Below are 27,507 nucleotides of genomic sequence, written 5' to 3' on the forward strand. Positions count from 1 at the left end.
ATTCTTACATGTTATTATACATGTTTCAATGCCATTCTCTCAAATCATCACACCCTCTCCCTCTCCCTCTGAGTCCAAAAGTCCGCTATACACATCTGTGTCATTTTGCTGTCCTGCATACAGGGTCATCATTGCCATCTTCCTAAATTCCATATATATGTGTTAGTATACTGTATTGGTGTTTTTCTTTCTGGCTCACTTCACTCTGTATAATTGGCTCCAGTTTCATCCATCTCATCAGAACTGATTCAAATGTATTCTTTAAGGAGATGGGAATACCAGACGACCTGACCTACCTCCTGAGAAATCTGCATGCAGGTCAAGAAGCAACAGTTAGTACTGGACATGGAACAACAGACTGGTTCCAAATAGGGAAAGGAGTACATCAAGGCTGTGTATTCCCACCCTGCAGATGGTGACTGTAGCCATGCATTAAAAGATGCTTGCTCCTTGGAAGAAAAGCTATGACCAACCTAGCATATTAAAAAGCAGAGACATTACTTTGCCAACAAAGGTCCATCTAGTCAAGGCTATGGTTTTTTCCAGTAGTCATGTATGGATGTGAGAGTTGGACTACAAAGAAAGAGTGTTGAAGAATTGATACTTTTGAATATAATACTTTTGAAGACTCTTGAGATTCCCTTGGATTGCAGGGAGATCCAACCAGTCCATCCTAAAGGAAATCAGTCCTGTATATTCATTGGAAGGACTGATGTTGAAGCTGAAACTCCAATATTTTGGCCTCCTGATGTGAAGAACTGACTTATTTGAAAAGACCCTGATGCTGGGAAAGATTGAAAGCAGGAGGAGAAGGGGATGACAGAGGATGAGATGGTTAGATGGCGTCACCAACTCAATGGACATGAATTTGCGTAAAAGTTGGTGATGGACAGGGAGGCCTGGTGTGCTGCAGTCCATGGGGTCACAAAGAGTTGGACACAGCTGAGAGACTGAACTGAATGGTGGGGTTAATGGCAACCTCCTTCAAGAGGGCTAATTCTATACCCAGGTCTACTGCACCCAGAGTCCCTGCACCCGGAGAAGTCTGAGGTTGACCTGTACCTCCACAGGAGACACTCAAACACTGTTCTGTCTCAGTCTCTGTGAAAATCTCTCCAGATGATTCTAAGGAACAGTCAGATTTGAGGACTCTAGGATAAGAGCCTGAGTGTAAGGATTTGATCTGGGCAAGTGCCAGGAGCTATATGCATATCCACAATGTCTTGGCCCAGATTCAATCTCATAAAATCCTATCTCCTCAACAGGTATGTTTATTTCCCTGTCTATAGGATAAAGAGGCAGGACCAGACACAATATTTTTTCTTATTATCCTTGATTAATAGCCCCGTTTCAAAGAACTTCCTGTAAAGATGAAAATGGTCTATATCTACACTGTCAATTATGGAAGCCTATAGCTACATGTGGCCATCGAGCACTTGAAATGTGGCAAGACTGAAGAAGTGAGATTTTAATTTCATTAATTCAAATTTGCAAGCAGATCAAACCAGTCAATCCTATAGTAGATCAATCCTGGATATTCATTGGAAGGACTGATGCTGAAACTGAAGCTCCAATACTTTGGCCACCTGATGCAAAGAGCCAACTCATTAGGAAAGACCCTGTTGCTGGGAAAGACTGAGGGTGGGAGGAGAAGGGGATAAAAGAGGATGAGGTGGTTGGATGGCATCTCTGACTCAACGGACATGAGCTTCAGCAATCTCCAGGAGATGGTGAAGGACAGAGAAGCCTGGCATGCTACAGTCCATGGGGTCGCAAAGAGTCGGACGTGACTGAGTGACTGAACAATAACAACAACAATTCAGTTTTATATAACCATACTTGACTAGTGACTCCTGTACTAGACAGCACAGCTGCTCTATAAAAACATGATCAAGTCCCTAACAAAAGATTCCTTAACATTTATTTTTAAGATTTGAACAAATTTTTCTCTCTCTGGATTTTTTCTTTCTACAGGTTGGAGTCTTTTGTTTGGTATGAGGCACTTTTACTTTTAAACAGCAGGACAAGTGCCACCACACTCCCCCGCTTTAGCAACAGAAGGGCTTGGCATCCTTGCTTGGACTCCCCAAAGGTTGCTGTTGGAGGAGAGCCTTTCCACCCCGTCCCAACACCCCTTCCTGGAGTATTTTGGTTCTGTCCAACTCTATTTTTTCAACTGCTCTTTCTGGTGAAGTTAATTCCAAACTCCTAAAGAAGAAAGGAAAATAGGGACTCTTAGCAGAAGTATGCAGATATTCTGTTATTTGTCTCTGTTTCAAAAATAGCTTCTCCCCAACCCTCTAACATATCCACAGATTTCTACTATACTGTGCAGCTAATGCAAGCAGCCAACTCATTGGAAAAGACACTGATGTTGGGAAAGATGGAGGGAAGTAGGAAAAGGGGGTGATGGAAGATGATATGGCTGGATGGCATCATTGACTCAATGGACATGAGTTTGCACAAACTCCAGGATATGGTGAAGGACAGGGAAGCCTGGCATGCTGCAGTCAGACACGGCTGAGCTACTGAACAACAACAATGATTACATTAAGCATTCAGAAGTTCTGCATTAACATGTTGCTTAGAGCTTTGTGGCAGAATACAATTATGCTATAGATTGTTTGGGCTTCCCAGGTGGCACTAGTGGTAAAGAACCAGCCTGACAATGCAGGAGATGTAAAAAGACATAGGCTCAATCCCTGGGTCAGGAAGAATCCCTGGAGGCGGCATGGCAACCCATTTCATTATTCTTACCTGGAGAATCCCTTGGATAGAGAAGCCTTATGGGCTAAGGTCCATAGGGTGGCAAAGAGTCAGACACGACTGAAGCAACTTAGTACATGCACATAGCACATAGATTGCTTAGACTGTTCAGGTGATGGCAAGAAATAAACATTCTGGAGGGGCAGTATAGATGGAAACGCCCCCATTGCAGCTCCATATCATGAATTCTGCAAGCAAGAAAACAAAGGCAAAACTTTAAAAATACTGTTGTCATACCAAGGCCTCATACCTCATCACTTACACACATCACAAGCGGAAGTTCAGCTGTCTGTAGGGCTTGTATGGTTTATAATGATGCAAAGAGGTGGGCCAAGGGCAGTTTATTAGATTTTTATAAGTAAAAACTTCTACCATCAGAAGCTGTTCCAAGCTTATTTCACACAGTTTGGGAAGAAATCTAGATTATCATGAACAACTCACAGAAAATAAACAAACAAAAAAATGAGATTAGCATTAGAATTAGAGATTCTAAGTTGTGAACTGCTGGGCAGCAAGGCCTCTGTTCCTCAATTTTACCGCATTCTAGGCAGGCCTATGGTTTCAGGGTTTATTTTTTTAACAGCTTCATTGAAATGTAGTTTAAATACTATAAAATCTTCCATTTTAAATGCACAATTCAATGATTTTTAGCAAATTTATATTTTTGCAACCATCACCACTCTCCAATGTTAGAACATCTCTTCCACTGCAAAGAGAGCTGTCCAGCCTGGTCGGTCACTACTTATGCCAACCTTCCCCTAAACTTAAACAATCACTAATCTACTTTCTGTCTCCATGTATTGGCCTGTTCTGGATATTTCATATAAATGGAATCACGCAATATTTAGCATTTTGTGACTGGCTTTTCACCTAGCATCGTGCTTTCATGGTTCATCCATGTCAGAGCACACACTGGTATTTCACTCTTTATTATGGAGGAATAATATCCAGTTGTATGGCTATACAACCTTTTGTTTATCCATCATCAGTTGATGGATATTTAGGCTGTTTTCACTTGTCATATATTATGAATAATGCTGTTGTGAATGTTTGGGTACAAGTTTTTGTTTGCTTTCAATTCATTTGGGTATATACTTAGGAGTGGAATTGCTGGGTCTATGTTTAACCTTTTGAGGAACTGCCACACTGTTTTCCAAAGCAGCTGGACCACTTTACATTCCCACCAACACTGTATGGAGCTTCCAATTTCTCCACATCCTCAACAACATGTTATTTTCCATTTTAAAAAAATTACAGCCATCCTAGTGTGTTTGAAGTATATATCATTATGTTTTGATTTACTTTCCCCTAATGACTAATGATGTTGAATACCTTCTCATGTGCTTACTATTAGCAGTAGTATTAGTCGCTCAGTCGAGTCCGACTCTTTATTCATTCATAAATGTTCTATGTTGAATTTCTAATTGAATCAATTGGTTTTTCTTATTATTATTGAATTGTAAGAGTCCTGTTTGTACTTTGGGTACAAGTTCCTTATCAGACATAGTATCGGCCAATATTGTCTCCAATTCTGTAAGCTATCTTTCCTTTTTTAAATAATTTTTCTAAAGTGCATAAGTTTTTAGTTTTGATAAGGCCCAGTTTGTAACTTTTGTCTTTTACAGATTGTGCTTGCTTTTTAAAAAATCATATCTAAGCAATCTTTGCCTAATCGGAGGTTGTGAAGATTTTCTCCTGTTTCCTTCTGAAAGCTTTGCAATAACCAAATATCCCATCCTTCTACCTCAACGAATGCACCCTCAAGACAACCTGGAAAGCCGGGTTCAAATGTTAAATTCTCTGACTCAAAGTTCTACACCTCAATGTAGAATACCAGCCCCTAGCAACTGACCCACCACGTAGTCCCTTCCCTTCTCACTTTGGCTCACTCCTCACTGGAGGGGCTGCACACATGCTCATGGGCACTTACTAGCTCATGCTTCTAAATTCTATCCCCATTCACCCCGAATAGCCAAAGGCTACCTCCTGGCCACCACTCAGGCACACTGGTACACACATAAATGACATGTGTATCCCTGGGTAGACAGACACCAAAAAGAAGAATGTGAAGGCTCTGGAGATGGGCTTGTGACCATTTAGGCAAGGAATTCCCACTTCCCAGGTATCTATCTACTGTGTAATCTAGAAGGTGGCCACCTGCTCTGTGTGGTCACATCTCCTGGATCCCACTGTCTCCTCCTCAAAGTGAGGCCATCTGAAGCTCAGGGACCAGTGTGGGGCTCTTTTTACATAGGTCACAGTGTGATACCAAGTCTGCCAAACCCTCAGGGGGAAAAAGACAGGAGGAAACTGATGGTCAGTGGTCCAAGAGACGTGCCCACTGGCGGTCTTGCTCCTCCATGGAGCTCCTCAGTCAGTCAGTTCAGTCACTCAGCAGTGTCTGACTCTTTGTGACCCCATGGACTGCAGCATACCAGGCATCCCTGTCCATCAACAACTCCCAGAGTTTACTCAAACTCACTTGAGTCAGTGATGCCATGCAACCATATCATCCTCTGTCATCTTCTTCTCCTCCTGCCTTCTATCTTTCCCAGCATCAGGGTCTTCTCTAAGGAGTCAGTTCTTTGCACCAGATGGCCAAAATATTGGAGCTTCAGCTTCAGCATCAGTCCTTCCAATGAATATTCAGGACTGATTTCCTTTAGGATGGACTGCTTGGATCTCCTTGCAGTCCAGGGGACTCTCAAGAGTCTTCTCCAACACCACAGTACAAAAGCATCAATTCTTTGGTGCTCACCCTTCTTTATGGTCCAACTTTCACATCCATACATGACCACTGGAAAAACCATAGCTTTGACTAAACTGACCTTTGTTGGCAATGTCTCTGTTTTTTTAATATGCTGTCTGGATTTGTCATAGCTTTTCTTCCAAGGAGCAAGTGTCTTTTAATTTCATAGCTGCAGTCACCATCTGCACTGGTTTTGGAGCCCAAAGAAATAAAGTCTCTCACTATTTCCATTGTTTCCCCACCTACTTGCCATGAAGTGATGGGAGCAGATGCTATGATCTTAGTTTCCTAAATGTTGAGTTTTAAGCCAACTTTTTCACTCTCCTCTCTCACTTTCATCAAGAGGTTCTTTATTCTTCTTTGCTTTCTGCCATAAGGGTTGTATCATCTGCATATCTGAGGCTATTGCTATTTCTCCTGGCAATCTTGATTCCAGCTTGTGCTTCATCCAGCCTGGCATTTAGCATGATGTACTCTGCATATAAGTTAAATAAGCAAGGTGACAATATACAGCCTTGACTTACTCCATTCCCAATTTGGAACTAGTCCGTTGTTCCATGTCCGCACTAACTGTTGTTTCTTGACTTGCATCCAGATTTCTCAGGAGGCAAGTCAGGTGGTATGGTATTCCCGTCTCTTTATGAATTTTCCACAGTTTATTGTGATCCACATAGTCAAAGGCTTTGGCATAGTCAATAAAGCAGAATTAGATGTTTTTTTCTGGAGTTCTCTTGCTTTTTCGATGATCCAGTGGATATTGGCAATTTGATCTCTGGTTCCTCTGCCTTTTCTAAATCCAGCATGAACATCTGGAAGTTCACAGTTCACGTACTGTTGAAGCCTAGTTTGGAGAATTCTGAGCATTACTTTGCTAGCGTGTGAGATGAGTGTAATTATGTGGTAGTTTTAACATTCTTTGACATTGCCTTTCTTTGGGATTGGAATGAAAACTGACCTTTTCCAGTCCTGTAGCCACTGCTGAGTTTTCCAAATGTGCTGGCATATTGAGTGGAGCACTATCACAGCATCATTTTTTAGGATCTGAAATAGTTCAGCTGGAATTCCATCAGTTCTTCTAGCTTTGTTCATAGTGATGCTTCTTAAGGCCCACTTGACTTCACATTCCAGAATGTCTGGCTCTAGGTGAGTGATCACACCATCATGGTGCTACTATTCAACCTGAAAACGGAAATGTGCAGCTTGTGCCATTAGGATGACCATAACAATTCATTTCCATCAAGGCAAAGGGGGACAACAACCTTAAAGGGAATTATTCAGTCTGGACCCTAGCAACAATGGGTACTATACACCTCCACTTCCCTGCCTTCTCTTCCCCTATCAGATTTCAACCTGCCTCCCAACAACCTCATCCGTAGACCTGTGGTTTAACAGGGCTGTCCAGGGGGTCCTAGACCCTCTCGCTAGGACTGTGGGAAAGCTATTCTGGAGTAAGGGTTTCCTGGCCCCAAGTTCTCCTCACTGTTTGCATCCAAAAGTGATGCCTTTTTATTTCATAACTGACCCCCTTCACCCCTTTCAAAAGATACAGACTTCTAGGACTTCCCTGGTGGTCCATGCTTTCACTACAAGAGGCACAGGTTTAATCCCTGATCTGGGAACTAAGATCTCACATGCCTTGCAGTGCAACCCAAAATATTTTTTTATTATTTTAAATATATCAAATTTTTAAGATAAATAATTTTTTAAAGTACCAATTTTGTTATAAAATAGATGTCATGGGGATGTCATGTACAGCATAGTGGCTATAGTTAGTAATGCTGTTTTACATGTTTGAAAGTTGCTAAGATATTAAATCTTAAAAGTCCTCCTCACAAGGAAAAAGAAAAGAAAAAAATGTTATAACTTTGTGTGGTGGTGGCTGGTAATTATACTAATTGTGGTAATCACTTTGCAGTGTATACAAATATTGGATCATTATATTATACACACCAAAACTAATATAATGTTAAGTGTCAATTATGCTTCAATTAAAATAATATCACCAGATATTGCCAGATATCCCTTAGGGGATAATATTGCCCTTGGTTGAAACCACAATTCTACAAATAGATAGAATATTCACACAGCCTTCACAATGATAGGCTTACACATTATGTGTAATAAAAAGTGCCTATGTGGCAATATAAAAAAGAATAAAAATATATACTCATAACAAGGCCACAATAGGTAAAAAACAATCTGTGATTAAAAGTTGTGAATGTAATAAACACTGAATGAAAAAATAAATGTCCCTTTAAATGGATGGTGAACACCAAGACACTGTGTGGTAGCTGTTCTGTAGGTAGCTTGAAGTCCCTTTCAGTACAGAGAGCCCAACACTCTCCTACCTTCACCGTGAATTGTCTGCTTTGAGCAGAGCCAGCCACTCTGTTCATTCACGCCTGAGCAAGCAGCTGAAGAGAAGGTAGCCCGATGCAGGCGGACATTCAGCTCTGGACAGCCCATGGATGAGTGTGCATATGTGTCGCCATTCCTTTGGTGCAGATGGGGACACCTGATACTCATTCACTCAGCACCAAGGGCTGGCCCAGAACTCAAGACCAGCTCAGCAGCAGCAATCTGTCATCTGTCACACACCTTCTTGGGTTGCCTTTCTTAGCTTGGCTGGAGCCTCTGATCCATGCCCCAGTAACCATTTCAGAGATTTCCATAGACACTAGAATTCTGCTGTGGTAGAAGCTTTCAGAAGACAGATGCCTCCAAGAGAGGGATGGCAACCAAGATTTCTGGGCATGCTGACACCCAGCAGCATAGTATAGACTGGCACAAACTGGAGAGATTTTGAAGATGCAGAAGAATTGGAATAGTCCCATGCACAGTAATGCAGGTGCTTTCAGGAACAAAGAAATATATAGCTGCCAGGGCCTCAGTGAGCTCCCTATTAGATGCACCAATATGATGGAGAGAGATGGAGATAGGACTGAACATGTGTGTGTGAAAATGATGACAGACAGAATGTGTTGGACCACAGCACGTCAGAGAATGGCTGCCTTAGGTCCCATTCACAGCACTGATTTCTGATCTTCATGGATTCCTGGACATTCTAATACTGTTACTTCATAGAATGATTATCAACAAGCTCCCAACTTCCTATGATTTCTCTCTCTTTGGGGTTCTGTTCGCCACTCATCTTCCCTTCCATTGCTCTGTGTCCAAAAATATGATGTCATATGATACAGAAAATTCATTTCAGTAAATCTGCAGTTTTTAAATTCCTTATTAATTTAAGAAACACTTCTTAAGGTTCTACTGTGTGCAAAGCCCTATGTTGGATGTTGGGACTATTGTGATGAATGAAACAAACATGGTCCCTGATCCCATGGGATTTATTTTTTTAAAAAACTTTCTACTTTGTATTGGGATATAACCAATTAACAATGTTGTGATAGTTTCAGGTGCACAACAAAGGGACTGATCAAACCAGTCAATCCTAAAGGAAATCAACCCTGAATATTCATTGGAAGGACTGCTGCTGAAGGTGAAGCTCCACTTCATGATGGCCACATGGTTCAAAGTGCTGACTCACTGGAAAAGATGCTGATACTGGGAAAGATTGAAGGCAGGAGAAGAAGGATGAGATGGATGATGGACAAGATGGAAGAGAAGGATGACAGAGGATGAGATGGTAGGAAGGCAACACAGACTCAATGGGCATGAGTTTGAGCAAGCTCCAGGAGATGGTGAAGGACAGGGAGGCCTAGCATGCTGTAGTCCATGGGATTGAAAAGAGTCAGACATGACTGAGTGACTGAACTGAATGTGGACCTACTGTATAGCACAGGGAACTCTGCTCAATGTTATGTGGCAGCTTGGATGGGAGAGGAGTTTAAGCGAGAATGGATTGATGCTGTTGTTCAGTGTCCTATCTTTTTGCCTTTTCATACTGTTCATGAGGTTCTCAAGGCAAGTATACTGAAGTGGTTTGCTATTCCCTTCTCCAGTGGACCATGTTTTGTCAGAACTCTCCACGATGACCTGTCTGTCTTGGGTGACCCTACACAGCATGGCTCATAGTTTCATTGAGTTAGACAAGGCTGTAATCCATGTGACCAGGTTGGTTAGTTTTCTGTGATTGTGGTTTTCCATTTTAAATATAGCAGTGTGTACATGTCCAAAATCCAGGGGGATTTGCATTCTATCAAGGAAGAAGGATAGTCAGAAGTAAGCACATAGGCATAATGGAAATATCATCAAATAATGAAAATGACTTGGAAGACAGAGTAACAAAGTGACTATAAAGACAAAATAGCACTGGAGTTAGGGTGGCCAGAGAAAGCATCTGTCAACCTTTGATTTGAGAGGTGAATGAAGAGAAGGAGGAAGCCACACAAAGACAGGGCCAGAGCGAGAAGCATTTCAGGTAGAGGGAACAGATGATAAAAATGGCAAGGCAGAAATGAGCTTAGGTTGTCTAAGGAGCAGCAAGAACAAGGAAGAGGAAAGGAGGAGGGGTCGGAGACAGCACTGGATAAGCAGGGTGGAAATGGATCATCTAGGTGGATGGTAATATGTTAGGGTTCCATTGCAAGCCAGATTATCATTTACAGGAGAAGGTTAAGCATCCATCCCTCCATCTTTCAGTAATGGCACCACAATTTCCTTACTGGATTCCCCAAGGTGAATAGTTGAGGTTCAGTTTAGGGCAAAATAGCAGTGAGGTGGTGGTGGATGGCTTCAGGTATTTATTGTGGTGAGGGAATAAAGCTGCAATGGATATTTGTGTGTCGGGGGGGGGGAGCTGGGCCTTTCATGGTTTGAAATTCCCAGTGGTGTCAGGACAGTCCTGGAGAAGGGCATGGCAACCTACTCCAGTATTCTTGCCTGGAGAATCCCATGGGCAGAGGAGCCTGGCGGGCGACAGTCCATGGGGTCACAAAGAGTCGGACATGACTGAAGCAACTTAAAACACATGCACACCAGGATGGATCACCAGACTTGCTCAGATACCAGGCCAAAGGGAAAGAAAGATGAAAGAGGCTTAAAAGCTTTCAGCAGTCAAAAACCATGGGACTTCCCTATTGATCCAGTGGCTGAGACTCCGCACTCCCAATGCAGGAGGCCTGGGTTCCATCCCTGGTTGGGGAACTAGATCCCACATTCTGCAACCAAGAGTTCACAGGCTGCAACTAAAAGGATGCCACATGCCTCAACTAACAACAGAAACAAATAAATTAATTAATTAAACAAAAACAAGTAAAACCTTTACAACAGGGCTCTGTACAAATTAATTTCTAATAGCCCACTAGGCTCCTCTGTCCATGGAATTTTCCAGGCCAGAATACTGGAGTGGGTAGCCTTTCCCTTCTCCAGGGGATCTTACTAACCCAGGTCTCCTGCATTGCAGATGGATTCTTTACCATCTGAGCCATCAAGGAAGTCCTTAATAAAGATTAGCTGCTACTATTTTTAGCATTTTTAAAAGCACTTTTTTTTTTTTGCTTTCCTAAGCCAGTATTGGAGTACTCCAGAGACTGCTTCTGAGCTCTCTTTCCTCAGTCTACACTTGCTCCCCAGGGTGATTTCATCAGTGCCTAACCCTTTCAATGGCACACAGATGGACCTCTGCCCAAGATCCAGTTCCCTACCCACCACCTCTACCTGGACCACTAATAGGCATCTCAAGCTCCATCAGTCTTCTCCTAAGCTGAAGCTGTGATCTTCCTCTGCAAATACTGGTCCTCTGGCCAGTATTCCCTACCCAGTTGGTTTACACTACTTTCCTTTAGGTTGTTCAAGCCTCTGATAAGGATACATGGGACTACATTTAGAGCCATTCAGGTAATCCCAGATAATATCTTCATCTCAAGATCCATAACTCCATCACATCTGCACAGACTCTGTCTTCAAATAAGGTAGCATTTCCAGGTCCCTGCGGTTAGGGCCTGATGTCTCAAGGAGCCATTTTTCAGCCTACCATGCATACATTGGTGCCCACACATCCTTGTTCTGACCTCCAAAAATCCTTGTTTTGGGGAAGGTAGTCCAGTAACCCAGCCAGGGATGGCAGACACCTTGATCAAACAGCTATACTGTTCCCAATTCACAGACAACTGGACAGAGAGAACAGTAGAGCTCGAGGAAATGGGGGAAGATGAGTTTGTATTTATTTCTGCCAATAGGACTACTCCCTCACTACCTGCAAAAAAACTCTTGGGTCTTTAATAGCAAACAGGCAAGAAGTGAAAAGGCCCTCTGCAGTGCAGTTTGCTGGCCTGGAAGTGTTGGAGGAAAAGAAGAGAAAAAAGTCAAGACCCAAAGACACTGATTCTGCAGTGTACATTGAGCTGATCGTAATGGTTGAGCAAAGCAAAAACCTTGAACACATGCAGGGAGCTAGCAAGCAGCTCCAAATTAAGTGGATGTTCAGATTTGTTGACATGGAAGTAAAGCTATAGTCACTATTCACCACCCTACTTTTAGTAAGCAGCACATACTCAATTTACCTCAGGAGTTACCTCGACAGTAGTTTCTCTGATATAGTTTTTCATAATTATCAGGCTACCTTTGACATTTGTTCTTCACAATTCTTTACCAGTTTCCCCTGACAGTTAATCTAGCACATATGACTAGTTGCCTTCTTCAGCATTCCTCAGTAAGGCTGGATTCGGTTCAATTTCCTCACTGAAGTGAGAAGATCCGGTTGAAGCCCTCGTTTCTGCCACCCTTACTGCATAACATGGACCAAATCCTCCCTTCTCTCTAGGGTTCAGATTTTGCATCCAAAACACAAGGGAATGTGTGGCCCTTTTTAAAAGCATACAATTCTTTATAGTGGCTGAAGCCTCCTGGACCTTCCCTGGAGAGGAGTGATCTAAAAGTTAACTCAAACCACAGCACCGCTGACCCACACAGGAGACTGCTGCTTTTGCAGTGTCTCAAGCTGGTCCTGATTCTAAGACGTGGCATTAGGCAGGGACAGGCCATCATTCTTCTTTACAATGACTGTAACAGAGCTCATTCTTGGCAATTACTGTAGGCGGGAAGGAGAAAATTTTTTCGTGATGAACAAAAGCTTTTGTGTCTTTTCCAAGCAATGGAAATCTGCCTAGAAGGATACACCAAACTACTCTGATGGAAGAATGCTAATTTGAAAAACAGGCACGTGGCAAACCAGTGCAGGCTTCTGCTTCTCTTCTCCTCCATCTCTTTGCCTCTCCCCTACTTCTCCCTCTGTGCCAAAATGAAATCACATTTTCTCCAGAAACTGTGAAACTTTACCATAATATTTTTTTGTGGTTTTAAGTAAGTACTAAATTCACTAGCAAAATTGTGTAGCCAGATAACCAGTTCAGTGCGCTCCTGGATGGACAGCCTTTAAAGAGGCTCTTTATTTCATAGCAGTTAACTAAACTCCCTCTAGCATAAGACAGTGGGGACCTGGACTTTGAGCCTGATAAAGTCATGCTACCATTTAAATTCTATGATTTCCTAACTGTGTGACTTTGGACAAGTTGTTAAAATTTCTGGTCTTCCATTTCCTCATCTATAAAATTAGTCTCTTAATAGCTACTTACTATGGTAAGTGATTTACATGGATTCTATCTTGTAATGCTCACAGCAACTTCAGAGGTTGGTGTCATCTGATTTCATTGTAAGGATTAAGAGAGATAACCCAGGTAGATGACCAGTAGGTAGTAGGGTGTTTGACAAAATGGTGGCCAGTTATTTCTGCATGCTCAGCTTTGTGCCAAGAACTATGAAGCAAATCTCACTTGAGTACCTACCATGTATTTATTTAAAAAGTGGAGATGGGAGTGTCCAAAGAAAGCACATGACTCAGTTTCTCAATCTTGACTGGTTCTCTTGTGTTTGGAAGGGCTTGGGTGAGGTTGGATTAAATACCCCTACTGGCCAGATGAGCCTCTAAATGTCATAGGTTTCTCTCCTGTATTTCCTTTTTAGAGCTAAGGCTACAAACTGGGACCTGATGCTCTGGTGGGGAGTGGGGGTGTGAAGGAAGCCTCACTGGTGTTGCAGATGAGGCTGGATAGAAACCAAACTGAGGGCAGAAAAGATTTTGGCCATTCAAGTGGTCTTGACAAGAGAAAGTGGGGCTTGCACTTCCTCCCACACAGAATGACCTTGGCCCACTGACTCTCCTTCCCACCTCCCCATCTGTCACACAGGCTCCTTGCAGATCCTGCCAGACCCCCACTCTTTGATCTTCTTGGTATCTTCAGTTATTCCCTAGGTCTGGCAGAAGACTTTATATGCCCATTGAAATTCAACTCATCTTGCAAGTTTGAATGGCCCCTCTGGGGACACTAGTGGGACTAACAGTTGAGGCCGCCTTTCTATGGCATATTGTGAGAATGGTAGGTCTTTAATATGATGTGAGCTGGTTAGAGTTTAATCCATATTAAAGCCATCACAAATGTATGGTTAATTTTTTAATAAAAATAAAAGTGATATTTATGTAGTATGCATAAACCAATTATGAAGATAAATCAATTAATAAGAAGTATCTGGTAGTACTCCACACCAGATGTCAGCTTATTGCCAGATGCCAATATTTATAACCTTATCTCTTTATATCATACACATACCCTGATGCATTGATTAACAGAAACACTTTTGAATGACATGATTACATGTGATTTATAGATTTATATATGAGAAAATACAATTAACCAAGGGAAAAGCTATGAAGATGGTTGAGGCACTAAATAGTCTAAACAACAAAAGAATGTCAAAGATTAGACTATGGTAAATGCAAGCATCAGTGATTTAAAGTGAGAAATGTTGTGTGTAAGAACACACAACACCAAAATCAGATTGATATATTCTTTGCAGCCAAAGATGGAGAAGCTCTATACAGTCAACAAAAACAAGACCAGGAACTGACTGTGGCTCAGATCATGAACTCCTTATTACCAAATTCAGACTCAAATTGAAGAAAGTAGGGAAAACCGCTAGACCATTGAGGGATGACCTAAATCAAATCCCTTATGATTATACAGTGGAAGTGAGAAATAGATTTAAGGGCCTAGATCTGATAGAGTGCCTGATGAACTATGGAATGAGGTTCGTGACATTGTACAGGAGACAGGGATCAAGATCATCCCCATGGAAAAGAAATGCAAAAAAGCAAAATGGCTGTCTGAGGAGGCCTTACAAACAGCTGTAAAAAGAAGAGAGGCAAAAAGTAAAGGAAAAAAGGAAAGATATAAGCATCTGAATGCAGAGTTCCAAAGAATAGCAAGAAGAGATAAGAAAGCCTTCTTCAGCAATCAATGCAAAGAAATAGAGGAAAACAACAGAATGGGAAAGACTAGAGATCTCTTCAAGAAAATTAGAGATACCAAGGGAACATTTCATGCAAAGATGGGCTCGATAAAGGACAGAAATGATATGGACCTAACAGAAGCAGAAGATATTAAGAAGAGGTGGCAAGAATACACAGAAGAACTGTACAAAAAAGATCTTCATGACCCAGATAATCATGATGATGTGATCACTAATCTAGAGCCAGACATCTTGGAATGTGAAGTCAAGTGGGCCTTAGAAAGCATCACTACGAACAAAGCTAGTGGAGGTGATGGAATTCCAGTTGAGCTGTTTCAAATCCTGAAAGATGATGCTGTGAAAGTGCTGCACTCAATATGCCAGCAAGTTTGGAAAACTCAGCAGTGGCCACAGGACTGGAAAAGGTCAGTTTTCATTCCAATCCCAAAGAAAGGCAATGCCAAAGAATGCTCAAACTACTGCACGATTGCACTCATCTCACATGCTAGTAAAGTAATGCTCAAAATTCTCCAAGCCAGGCTTCAGAAATACGGGAACCATGAACTTCCTGATGTTCAAGCTGGATTTAGAAAAGGCAGAGGAACCAGAGATCAAATTGCCAACATCTGCTGGATCATGGAAAAAGCAAGAGAGTTCCATAAAAACACCTATTTCTGCTTTGTTGACTATGCCAAAGCCTTTGACTGTGTGGATCACAATAAACTGTGGAAAATTCTGAAAGAGATGGGAATACCAGACCACCTAACCTGCCTCTTAAGAAATCTGTATGCAGGTCAGGAAGCAACAGTTAGAACTGGACATGGAACAACAGACTGGTTCCAAACAGGAAAAGGAGTACATCAAGGCTGTATATTGTCACCCTGCTTATTTAACTTCTATGCAGAGTACATCATGAGAATGCTGGACTGGAAGAAACACAAGCTGGAATCAAGATTGCCGGCAGAAATATCAATAACTTCAGATCTGCAGATGACACCACCCTTATGGCAGAAAGTGAAGAGGAACTAAAAAGCCTCTTGATGAAAGTGAAAGAGGAGAGTGAAAAAGTTGGCTTAAAGTTCAACATTCAGAAAACGAAGATCATGGCATCTGGTCCCATCTCTTCATGGGAAATAGATGGGGAAACAGTAGAAATAGTGTCAGACTTTATCTTTTTCGGCTCCAAAATCACTGCAGATGGTGACTGCAGCCATGAAATTAAAAGACGCTTACTCCTTGGAAGAAAATTTATGACCAACTTAGATAGTATATTCAAAAGCAGAGACATTACTTTGCCGACTAAGGTCCGTCTAGTCAAGGCTATGGTTTTTCCTGTGGTCATGTATGGATGTGAGAGTTGGACTGTGAAGAAGGCTGAGTGCCAAAGAATTGATGCGTTTGAACTGTGGTGTTGGAGAAGACTCTTGAGAGTCCCTTGGACTGCAAGGAGATCCAACCAGTCCATTCTGAAGGAGATCAACCCTGGGATTTCTTTGGAAGGAATGATGCTAAAGCTGAAGCTCTAGTACTTTGGCCACCTCATGTGAAGAGTTGACTCATTGGAAAAGACTCTGATGCTGGGAGGGATTGGGGGCAGGAGGAGAAGGGGACAACAGAGGATGAGATGGTAGGATGGCATCACGGACTCAATGGACGTGAGTCTGAGTAAACTCCAGGAGATGGTGATGGACAGGGAGGCCTGGCATGTTGCGATTCATGGGGTTGCAAAGAGTCGGACATGATTGAGCGAATGAACTGACTGAAGAACATCACATCTAGCTTTTAGGCTATCATGACTACAAGGAAACTCTTGTTCCAATTTGCAAAAAAATAAAATAAAAGTTTTCATCCACTTAATTTTCCTGGGCCATTGTAGTGGGTTGAATAGTGCTGCACCCACTCCACACCAACCCCAATTCATGTTTACTTGGAACCTAAGACTGTGATTTTATCTGGCAATAGAGTTTTTGCAGTTATAATTAGTTAAGGATCTCAAGATGAAACCATTCTGGATTTAGGATGAGTCCTAAATACAATGGCTGTCCTTATGAGAAGACAAGAGGACACAGAGAGACACGCGGGGAAAGCCACCTGGAGATGAAGGCAGAGCGTGGAGTGATGCATCTGCAAGTTAAGAAATGCCAAGAATCGCTGACAACCCCTGGAAGCTCACAGAGAGAGGCATGGAACCAATTCCCCCGAAGAGTCTCTAGAAGGAGCCAACCATATCTATACCTTCATTTCAGATTTCCAGCCTTCTGAACTGTAGGACAATAAATATCTGTTGTTTCAAGCCACCCAGTTTGTGATAACCTGTTACAGCAACCATTGGAGACTAATATAACCACCTTAACTTTTATATCCAAACCTAACAATCCACCAAAAATAAGAACTAAAAATCTAATTTGTGAATATAGAAGCATAAATTCTAAAAGAAATATCAGCAAAGCAATTCCTGAAGAATAATAATTTTTTAAGACTAGTTTACTAGGACCAGGTAGGTTTTATTTTAGATATTCATTAGAAAATTCTATGATTAGTATTCATCACATCAGAATCAAAGCCATATGACCATTTTGATAGATGTTAATAGGGCATGTTAAAATCCACATGAGTTCTTAATAATCATTCTTAATAAAGTGTGATTATAAAGATATATTGTTAGCAGGACATACAATATACATCTGAGTGTGTATATATGTGTGTCTGGGTATACACATGTGAACGTTCTAGCTCTGTCTACTGAGAGGACCTAGAAACAATGACCCCAATGGCAATGACCACACTTAGTGCCCAGATCTTGATTTCTGAATATCATTCTTTTTGGAGAAATGGACTGGGGCAGTAAATGTACAAGATGTGCCTGAAGCATCTTATATACGAGAAAGTAGCAACTGTTTAAGGAATAAAAGGATGAAGACATGCCAAAGGAATTTAAGAGCCAACCTGAAACAGGAGTCAATGGTTAAAGTTGGAATAATCTGAGCAACAAAATAAAGTAGTATTGGAGTACAACCCAAAGTATAAAATAATTAATACTTGATGGCATGAATAAATGAGGTAGAATGAAAAGCTCTTTCAAATCATAAATATACACAGAATAATGAAAATAGAAAATCACCATTTGGCAAACATCACAGTTTTCAAGAAGAATCAATAGCAGATGCTAAAATTAGTACATGAAAGTATGATGAACAACAGAATATTTACATAGTCTCAAAATATTTTACCAGAAGATACTTAGAATTACTAAGGGAAAAGAAGTAACTTTACAGTGAAAAAAGCTAGCAAACAATGATCAAAGTTAACATGATCAGCACGGGACATATTACCATCATCCACCTCCTGATACGATGCCCTAAAAGGGCACAATATCACTTCTGCATATTCTTGCCTCAAATGCAAAATACGAGTTTAATAAAGGAAACCTCAGAGAAACCCAAATTCAATGACATTCTACAGAAGAAGTGGATAGTTCTCTTCAAAGTTTCAGAAACAGTGAAAATAAAGATTAAAGGACCATCCAAGGTTATAGAAGACGAGGGAGACATGAAAACTTCATGCCATATGTGATCTTGGATTGGATCCTAGACCAAAAAAGAAAAACCCCAATGGTCCAGTGATAAATAATCTTCTGCAATGCAGGAGTGGTGGGGGGGTTCGACCCTTGAGTCAGGAAGATCCCCTGGAGGAGGGCATGGCAACCCATTCCAGTATTCTTAGCTGGAGAATCCCATGGACAGAGGAGACTGGTGGGCTGCAGTCCATAGGGTTGCAAAGAGTCGGACATGACTAAGCATGCACACATATTCATTCATTCACACCAAAAAAGGAAAACATTAGTGTAACAATTGAAGCATCTGTATAAGATATGTAGATTGCTTAATAATATTGTATCAATGCTAATTTCTGGTTTTGGCACTTTTACTATGATTATGTAAGATGCTAACATTTGAGGAAACTGGATGGAGGGAATATGAGAATCTTTTGTACTATTTTGCAAATTTTTGTACATCTGAAATTATTTCAAAGTCAAAAGTTAAATAAATTGAAAAAAGCCCTCTCAAAGTTTTTAAATTATATTATATATCATACAATAGAAATTTTATGCAAGTATTAAACTTAGGGTTTTCTTAAAGTAATAAGGTACCAATGAGGAAATGTTCACACTATATTAAATTAAGATATGCCATGTATGTAAATTTTGTGTTCTGTATAATCCCAATTCTGTATAATTATTCATAGATATACAAATAGCAACAAGAAAAATGAAGGTAATACTGGGAAGAAGGAGACAAAATGGTCATATTTGCAGATGTTATCATACCCTACTTAGACATTCAGGAGAATCAACTATAAGAACTCAAGAGAATTCAATGAGGTGGCTACAAAACAAATGTATAGGATTTAGAGTATCTCATATGTCTGCAATTACAAGTTGGAAAATACAATTTTAAAAGAAACTCGCAATTCACAAGTAAAACTTTTAGAATATTAGGAATAAATTAAGATTTTAGCAAGAGGGATTTGAAATCTAAGCTAGTAAGGAGTTTGAATGGAGTTGGTAGAATTGGTTAAAAACAGGGAAAAATAAAGTGAATAAATGTCCTACACTATATGCCATTGAAGAGCAGAAGAATATGCCACCCCAAAATGTGACTCTTTGTTGAGGATTATTTTGAGCTGATTATTTTCAGAAACTGCAGACACATGAAAAGCTCTGAAAGCAGAGTAGCAGCTTCCCTTTTGTAAGAGACATTTACATTAGAAAGGAGTCTGAGCCAGGAAGAGAGCTATTACTAGAGATCATTATTTTCATCTGAGACACTTTCCTACATGGCAGGGAAATTTCTATTCACTATAGATTTCCTCTTCCCACCTTCCTGTGAGTTGCCTTCTTCCCCTTTGAAGCCCCAGAGCAGTGTCCCTTTCCTTAGCCCAGGATGGTACATAAGCCTGATGTGCCTGGCTGCCTTTCTGAGACTCATATCTTTCTAGGGCTCCTGTATGTAAACATGTGCATACATAATTAAAATTGCTTGTTTTTCTCCTTTTAATCTGTTTTTATTGCAAGAGAGTCTCAGCCAAGAATCTAGAAGGGTAGAGGGAAAATTATTGTTCCTCCTCTACACCATTATAAATATCTTATGAAATAAATAGTTAAATGTGAACTATTTAACCATTAGGGGGAAATAAGCTACACAGCATTAAGGTGACTATTTAATCCCAGGGGAAGGAATAATTCTTAAAGCATAATTTGGTAGAAGCTATAAAGGAAAAGAGTGGTAGTTTTGACTACATTGAAATTTTAAATTTATTTACCTCAACAAGACCATACATAAGAATAAGAGAAGTGACAAATTTGGTGAAAAACTGTAATATATGTGAAAGACAAGGATCAATAACCTTAATATGTAAAGAGTGCTTACAAATAAGCAGGAAAAAAGACTTGGACAGAAGAAAGAAAGAATCCTAAATTTTCTACCCCAAAACTATTAGAACTAATAAATTCAGCAAAGAGTGCAGGACACAAGAGTAATATTCAGAAATCTGATACATTTTTTTTTTGCCATGTCCAGCACTATGTGAGATCTTAGTTCCCTAATAATGGTCAAACCTGTGTCTCCTGCATTGGAAGTACAAGGTCTAAACCACTGGACTGCCAGGAAAGGCCCTCTGTTGCATTTCTATACACTAATAGTAAAATAGCAGACAGAGAAACAAAAAAAAAATCCTATTTACAATTGCCTCAAGAAGATGGTTACTTTGAAAAAAAAAAAAAGCATCAAAAAATAAAATATCAGTAAAACACCTAGGAATAAACTTAACCAAGAAGGTGAAAGATTGAAAACATTGATGAAGGAAATTGAAGGTGATTCAAAGAAATGGAAAGATACCTCGTGTCCTTACATTGGAAGACTCAATATTCTTAGTTTGTCCATACTACACAAAGAAATCCACAGATTTGATGCAATCTCTATCAAAATACCCATGACATTTTTTTTACAGAACTAGAACAAATAATCCTAAAATTTATATTGACCCACAAAAGAACCCACATTGCCAGAGCATTTTTCCAAAGAAAACATACAGATGGACAACAGGCACATGAAAAGATGCCCAACATTGCTCATTATTAGAAAAAATGCAAGTCAAATTTAGAATGAGACACCACTTCATGCTGGTCAGAGCAGCCATTATCAAAAAGTCTGTTGCTATTGTTGTTTAGTCACTAAGTCGTGTCCAACTCTTTGAGACCCCATGGACTGTAGCCCACAAGGTTCCTCTGTCCATGGGATTTCCCAGGCAAGAATACTGCAGTGGGTTGCCATTTCCTTCACCAGGGGATCTTCCTGACCCAGGGATCAAACCTGCATCTCTTCTTGGCAGGCAGATTCTTTACCACTGAGCCACTTGGGAAGCCCCATCAAAAATCTACAAATAAGAAATGCTACAAAGGGTGTGGAGGAAAAGGAACCCTCCTGCACTGTTATTGGGAATGTAAATTGGAGCTCCCACTGTGGAGAACAGTATGGAGGTTTACTTAATAAACTAAAGTTGCCATACAATCCAGCAATCCCATTCCTGGGCATATATCTGGAAAAGACAAAAACCCTAATTTGAAAAGATACATGTACCTCCAATGTTCACAGCAGCACTACTTATAACAGGCAAGACATCGAAGCAACCTAAGTGTCTATAGACAGATGAATGGATAAAGAAGATATGGTATATATGTACAGTGGAATACTACTCAGCCATAAACTTGATCTGTGGCATTGACATTGCTGCAGCAGATGTATTCGACATACAAATACACAAATAAATATACAGCTACAGATTTCAGTAAGTATCTTAAAGAAATATTACAGGTTCGTACTCTAGCACATGGGCTTCCATGGTATCTCAACTGGTAAAGAATCCACCTGCAAAGCAGGAGACCTCGGTTCAATTCCTGGGTTGGGAAGATCCCCTGGAGGAGGGCATGGCAACCCACTCCAGTATTCTTGCATGGAGAATCCCCATGGACAGAGGAGCCTGGCTGCTATAGTCTATGGATCACAAAGAGTTGGACACGACTGAGCGATTAAACACAGCACAGCACAGCATTCTAGAACACAAAGGGGGACTGCTTTGTTAGGAGGGTGGGGGTGGTTAGAAGAGCATATAAAAGAACTATGTTTCTTTCTAAACATTGAAAGTGATTATTATTTTAATGGGATCTCACTCCCTGGTGGCTCAGACGTTAAAGCGTCTGCCTGCAATGCAGGAGACCTGGGTTCAATCCCTGGGTTGGGAAGGTCCCCTGGAGAAGGAAATGGCACCCCACTCCAGTATTCTTGCCTGGAGAATCCCATGGACGGAGGAGCCTGGTGGGCTACAGTCCACTGGGTTGCAAAGAGTCGGACACGACTGAGCGACTTCACTTTCACTTTCACTTCACTGGTAATCATTAGTGATTTTTCCTTTTTACAACTTATTTTTTTGCTATATTTCCCTAAATTTCAACAATGAACCTGTATTACTTTTGTAATCAAAAAAGAATAAAATACTTAGGAGTACACTTAACCAAGGAGGCAAATGGCTTGTACAAGGAAAACTATAAAATACTGATGACAGAAATTAGAGCAGATACAAATAAATGGAACAATATCTCATGTTCATGGACTAAAATGTCCATATAATCCAAAGCCATATACAGATTCAATGCAATCACTATTAAAATCCTAATAGCAATTTTTACAGAGATAGAAAAAAATAATCCTAAAATTCATATGGAACCACCAAAGACTACAGATACCCCCAAACAATTATAAGCAAGAGGAACAAAGCTGGATGCAACACACCTCCTGATTTCATAATATATTACAAGCTACTGTAATCAAAACAGTATCACAAGGCCATAAAAACAGATATATAAACCAATGAAACAGAATAAGGAAGCCAGAAATAAATCCACAACTACATAGTCAACTGATCTTCCAGAGGGTGCTAAGAATATTCATGGAGAAAGGATAGTATCTTTAATAAATGATGCTGGGGAAAATGGATATCTACATGCAAAAGAATGAAATCAGATCCTTCTATTGCACCATACACAAAAGTAAAGTCAATGTGGATTAAAGACTTAAATGTAAGACCTGAACAGAGGATGAGATGGTTGGATGGCATCACCAATTCAATGGACATGAACTTAGGCAAACTTTGGAAGATGGTGAGGGACAGGGAAGCCTGGTATGCTGCAGCCTGTGGAGTCACAAAGAGTCGGACACAACTTAGCAACTGAACAACTACAAGACTTAAAACTGTAAAACTCCTAAAAGAAAACACAGGGAAAGAGCTTCTTCGCATTGGTCTCAGCAATGATTTTCTTGGCTAGGACATCAAAAGCCCATGCAACTAAAGCAAAATAAATAAGTAGGATTACATCAAACTAAAAAGCCTTTGCACAGCAAAGGAAACAATACAGTGAAAAGACAACCTACAGAATGGGAGAAAATATTTGCAAACCATGTGTCTGATAAACAGTTAATATCCAAAATATAGAAGGAACTAAAAACTCAGTAGCAAAATAAATAAATAAATAAATAAACCCACAGATAATTCAATTAAAAATGGCAAAGAACTTAAATAGACATTTCTCCAAAGAAAACATACAGATGGCCAAGAGGCACATGAAAAGGTGTTCAACATCACTTATCATCAGGGAAAATAGATCCATACCACAGAGAAGTGTCACCTCACACCCATTAGGATGAATGGATAAAGAAAACACAGTTGTCTTAGTTCAGGATGCTATAACAAAGTGCCATAAACTGGATGGCTTAAACAACAAACATTCATTTCTCACTGTTCCAGAGGCTAATTGTACTATATTATATACTTAAATCTGCTAAGAAGATAGATCTTTTGTTAAATGTTCTTATCATAAAAAATAATAAAGATGGTGGTAGAAAACTTTTGGAGGTAACAGATATGTTTATGACATAGATTGTGGTAGTGGTTTCATGGGTGTATACTTGTCTCCAAACTCAGCAAGTTATTTATATTAAATATTGATATATACAGCTTTTAATGCCAATCGGACCCCAATGAAGGATTTAAGACATAAACAGTAGATATAAAAGAAAATATAACAAAAATAAAATAAAACAGATTTTTTAGTGATTCCTTGGTGGTCCAGTAGTTAAGACTCCATGCTTGATCCCTAGTGACAGAAATAAGATCTTGAATGCCCTGTGGCATTACCAAAAATACCCAGATATTTTAAATATTACTGCTTACTTTTCCAATCCTCCAGAAGTAATACTGTCTATCAAGGACAAGCTGACTTGCCTAAAAAGTGTCCCTGTGTACATCTCCCCACTGTGGCCTGATGAACACAAAGGGACACCTGAGCCTTGTCCCAACTGCCCCTCAAGTTGTCTTTTAAACTTGGTCATGACATTGATATCACCATCACTGGCTTATCTCAAATGCAAAAAGAAAGCCTCTTCTGAATACACTGGGAATCTAGAGCAAAAAAAATTTTAAACATAGTTGACATTTAAATACTGTGATATTATTAATAACAAAAAATTAAATCATATGATTTGAAGCCATCTTTGAAGTAAACTCCAAATGGATGAAAAAAATACTGGGGTATCTTTTTGTGTATTTAGATATCCTCTGATGTTTATAGGATGTAGATTCAAAAGAGAAAGGAGGCTGGTTCAGACAAAGTGTGATCCCTAAGGAACAATTAATGACGTTAGGTGGAAAATGGAAATACACTGTTGTCCAACCAATACAAATGTATCCTTGTGTGTGCTCAGTCACTTAGTCATGTCTGACTCTTTATGACCCCATGGACTAGAGCCTGCCAGGCTCCTCTGTCCATGGGATTCTCCAGGCAAGAATACTGGAGTGGGTAGGCATTTCCTCCTCTAGGCCATCTTCCCAACTCAGGGACTGAACCCGAGTCTTTTGCATCTCCTGCATTGGCAGAAGGGTTCTATTTATTGCAGTCAAATTGAGAAACACTCAGTGAACAAAGGGCTAGAAATCAAGCTTCTAGGCACACATGTAGTAGGACTGAAATTACTCGACACCTTTGGAGAATTTAAGTTGTATCTTCCCATTGGAAGCTCCGGGAGTTGGTGACGGACTGGGAATGCTGGCATGCTGCAGTCCATGGGGTCGCAAAGAGTCAGACAGAACTGAGCGACTGATCTGAACTGAACTTCCCATTGGTGTTGATAAAGTCCTCGCTTTGGCCAATGAAATGTGCAAGGAAGTAAGAAGATATTTGTGCCATTGTGATCACAGAGGCCTGTTCAGGGATAGAGCCAAGTTCCTGTGGGCTGTCAGGCAAGGCACATGGGCAACAAATCTGCTTTTATGCGAAACCCCTGAGGTTTGAGGCTTATATGTAACTAAATCAAAACCTAACCCATGCTAATCCATACAGTTATTAATCCAAACCATCAGATGTCTTGGATCAAATTTATCTAAACCTTTATTTCTTGTAATAGAAAGTTGAGTTGCTGGTATCTAGCCAGTTACAAAAATGACATTGGTCTAACTTTCACAGGAGAATGAGAAAGAAGAGCTAGTAATTAATAGCACAGACTTTGGAGCCTGAAAAACTAAGAAAACTGTATTCAAGTCCTGGCTATTTCTAGTTATTCTGTGCCATGGGCCAGTCATTAATGTCTCCGAGCACAAATTCTTTTTCATCTTGTAAATTGCATAGTAATGGCAACTATTTCTCAGGGTTCTTTTGTGTGTGTGTATGTGTGTGTGTGTGTTTCCTTTCCCTTTATTTTTTAAATCTTTTCTTGTATTTTTTTTCTTTTTTATTTTAATTGGAGGCTAATTACTTTACAATATTGTGGTGGGTTTTGCCATACATTCACATGAATCAGCCATGAGTGTACATTTGTTCCCCATCCTGACCCTCCCTCCCACCTTCCTCCCTATCCCATCCCTCAGGGTCATCCCAGTGCACCAGCTCTGAGCACCCTGTCTCAGGCTGTGAACCTGGACTGGTGATCTATTTCACATATGATAATATACATGTTTCAATGCTATTCTCTCAAATCATCCCACCCTCGTCTTCTCCCACAGAGTCCAAAAGTCTGTTCTTTACATCTGTGTCTCTTTTGCTGTCTCACATATAGGGTCATCGTTACCATCTTTCTAAATTCCATATATATGCGTTAATATACTGTATTGGTGTTTTTCTTTCTGACTTACTTCACTCTGTATAATAGGCTCCAATTTCATCCACACCATTAGAACTGATTAAAATGCATTCTTTTAATAGCTGAGTAATATTCCATTGTGTAAATGTACTATGGCTTTCTTATCCATTCGTTTGCCAGTGGACATCTATGTTGCTTCCATATCCTGGCTATTGTAAACAGTGCTGCAATGAACATTGGGGTACATGTGTCTCTTTCAATTCTGGTTTCCTCAGTGTGTATGCCCAGCAGTGGCATTGCTGGGTCATATGGCAGTTCTATTTCCAGTTTTTAAAGGAATCTCCACACTGTTCTCCATAGTGGCTATACTAGTTTGCATTCCCACCGACAGTGTAAGAGGTTTCCTTTTTCTCCGCACCCTCTCCAGCATTTATTGTTTGTAGACATTTTGATAGCGGCCATTCTGACAAGTGTGAGATGGTACCTCATTGTGATTTTGGTTTGCATTTCCCTGATAATGAGTGATGTTGAGCATCTTTTCATGTGTTTGTTAGCCATCTGTATGTCTTCATTGGAGAAATGTCTGTGAGTTCTTTGGCTCATTTTTTTATTGACTTGCTTACTTTTCTGGAATTAAGCTGCAGGAGTGGCTTATATATTTTTGAGATTAATTCTTCATCAGTTGCTTCATTTCTTATTATATTTTTCTCCCATTCTGAAGGCTGTCTTTTCACCTTATCGTTTCCTTCATTGTGCAAAAGCTTTTAAGTTTAATTAGGTCCCATTTTTTTGTTTACTTTTGCTTTTATTTCCATTACTCTGGGAGGTGGGTCATAGAAGATCCTGCTATGATTTACTTCAGAGAGTGTTTTGCCTGTTTTCCTCTAGGAGTTTTATAGTTTCTGGTCTTACATTTAGATTTTTAATCCATTTTGAGTTTATTTTTGTGTATGGTGTTAGAAAGTGTTCTAGTTTCATTCTTTTACAAGTGGTTGACCAGATTTCCCAGCACCACTTGTTAAAGAGATTATCTTTTCTCCATTGTATATTCTTGCCTCCTTTGTCAAAGATAAGTTGTCCATAGGTGTGTGGATTTATCTCTGGGCTTTCTATCTTGTTCCATTGATCTATATTGCTGTCTTTGTGCCGATACCATACTTTCTTGATGACTGTAGCTTTGTAGGATAGCCTGAAGTTAGGAAGGTTGATTCCTCCAGGCCCATTCTTCTTTCTCAAAATTGCTTTGGCTATTCAAGATTTTTTCAGTTTCCATACAAATTGTGAAATTATTTGTTCTAGTTCTGTGAAAAATACTGTTGCTAGCTTGATAGGGGTTGCATTGAGTCTATAGATTGCTTTGGGTAGTATACTCATTTTCACTATATAGATTCTTCCAATCCATGAGCATGGTATATTTCTCCATTTATTTGTGTCCTCTTTGATTTCTTTCATCAGTGTTTTATAGTTATTTATATATAGGTCTTTTGTTTCTGTAGGTAGATTTATTCCTAAGTATTTTATTCTTTTCATTGCAATGGTGAGTGGAATCGTTTCCTTAAT

The sequence above is a fragment of the Oryx dammah genome, unplaced genomic scaffold, assembly GCF_014754425.2.
Source record: "Oryx dammah isolate SB20612 unplaced genomic scaffold, SCBI_Odam_1.1 HiC_scaffold_23, whole genome shotgun sequence".
NCBI classification, from domain to species: Eukaryota; Metazoa; Chordata; class Mammalia; order Artiodactyla; family Bovidae; genus Oryx; species Oryx dammah.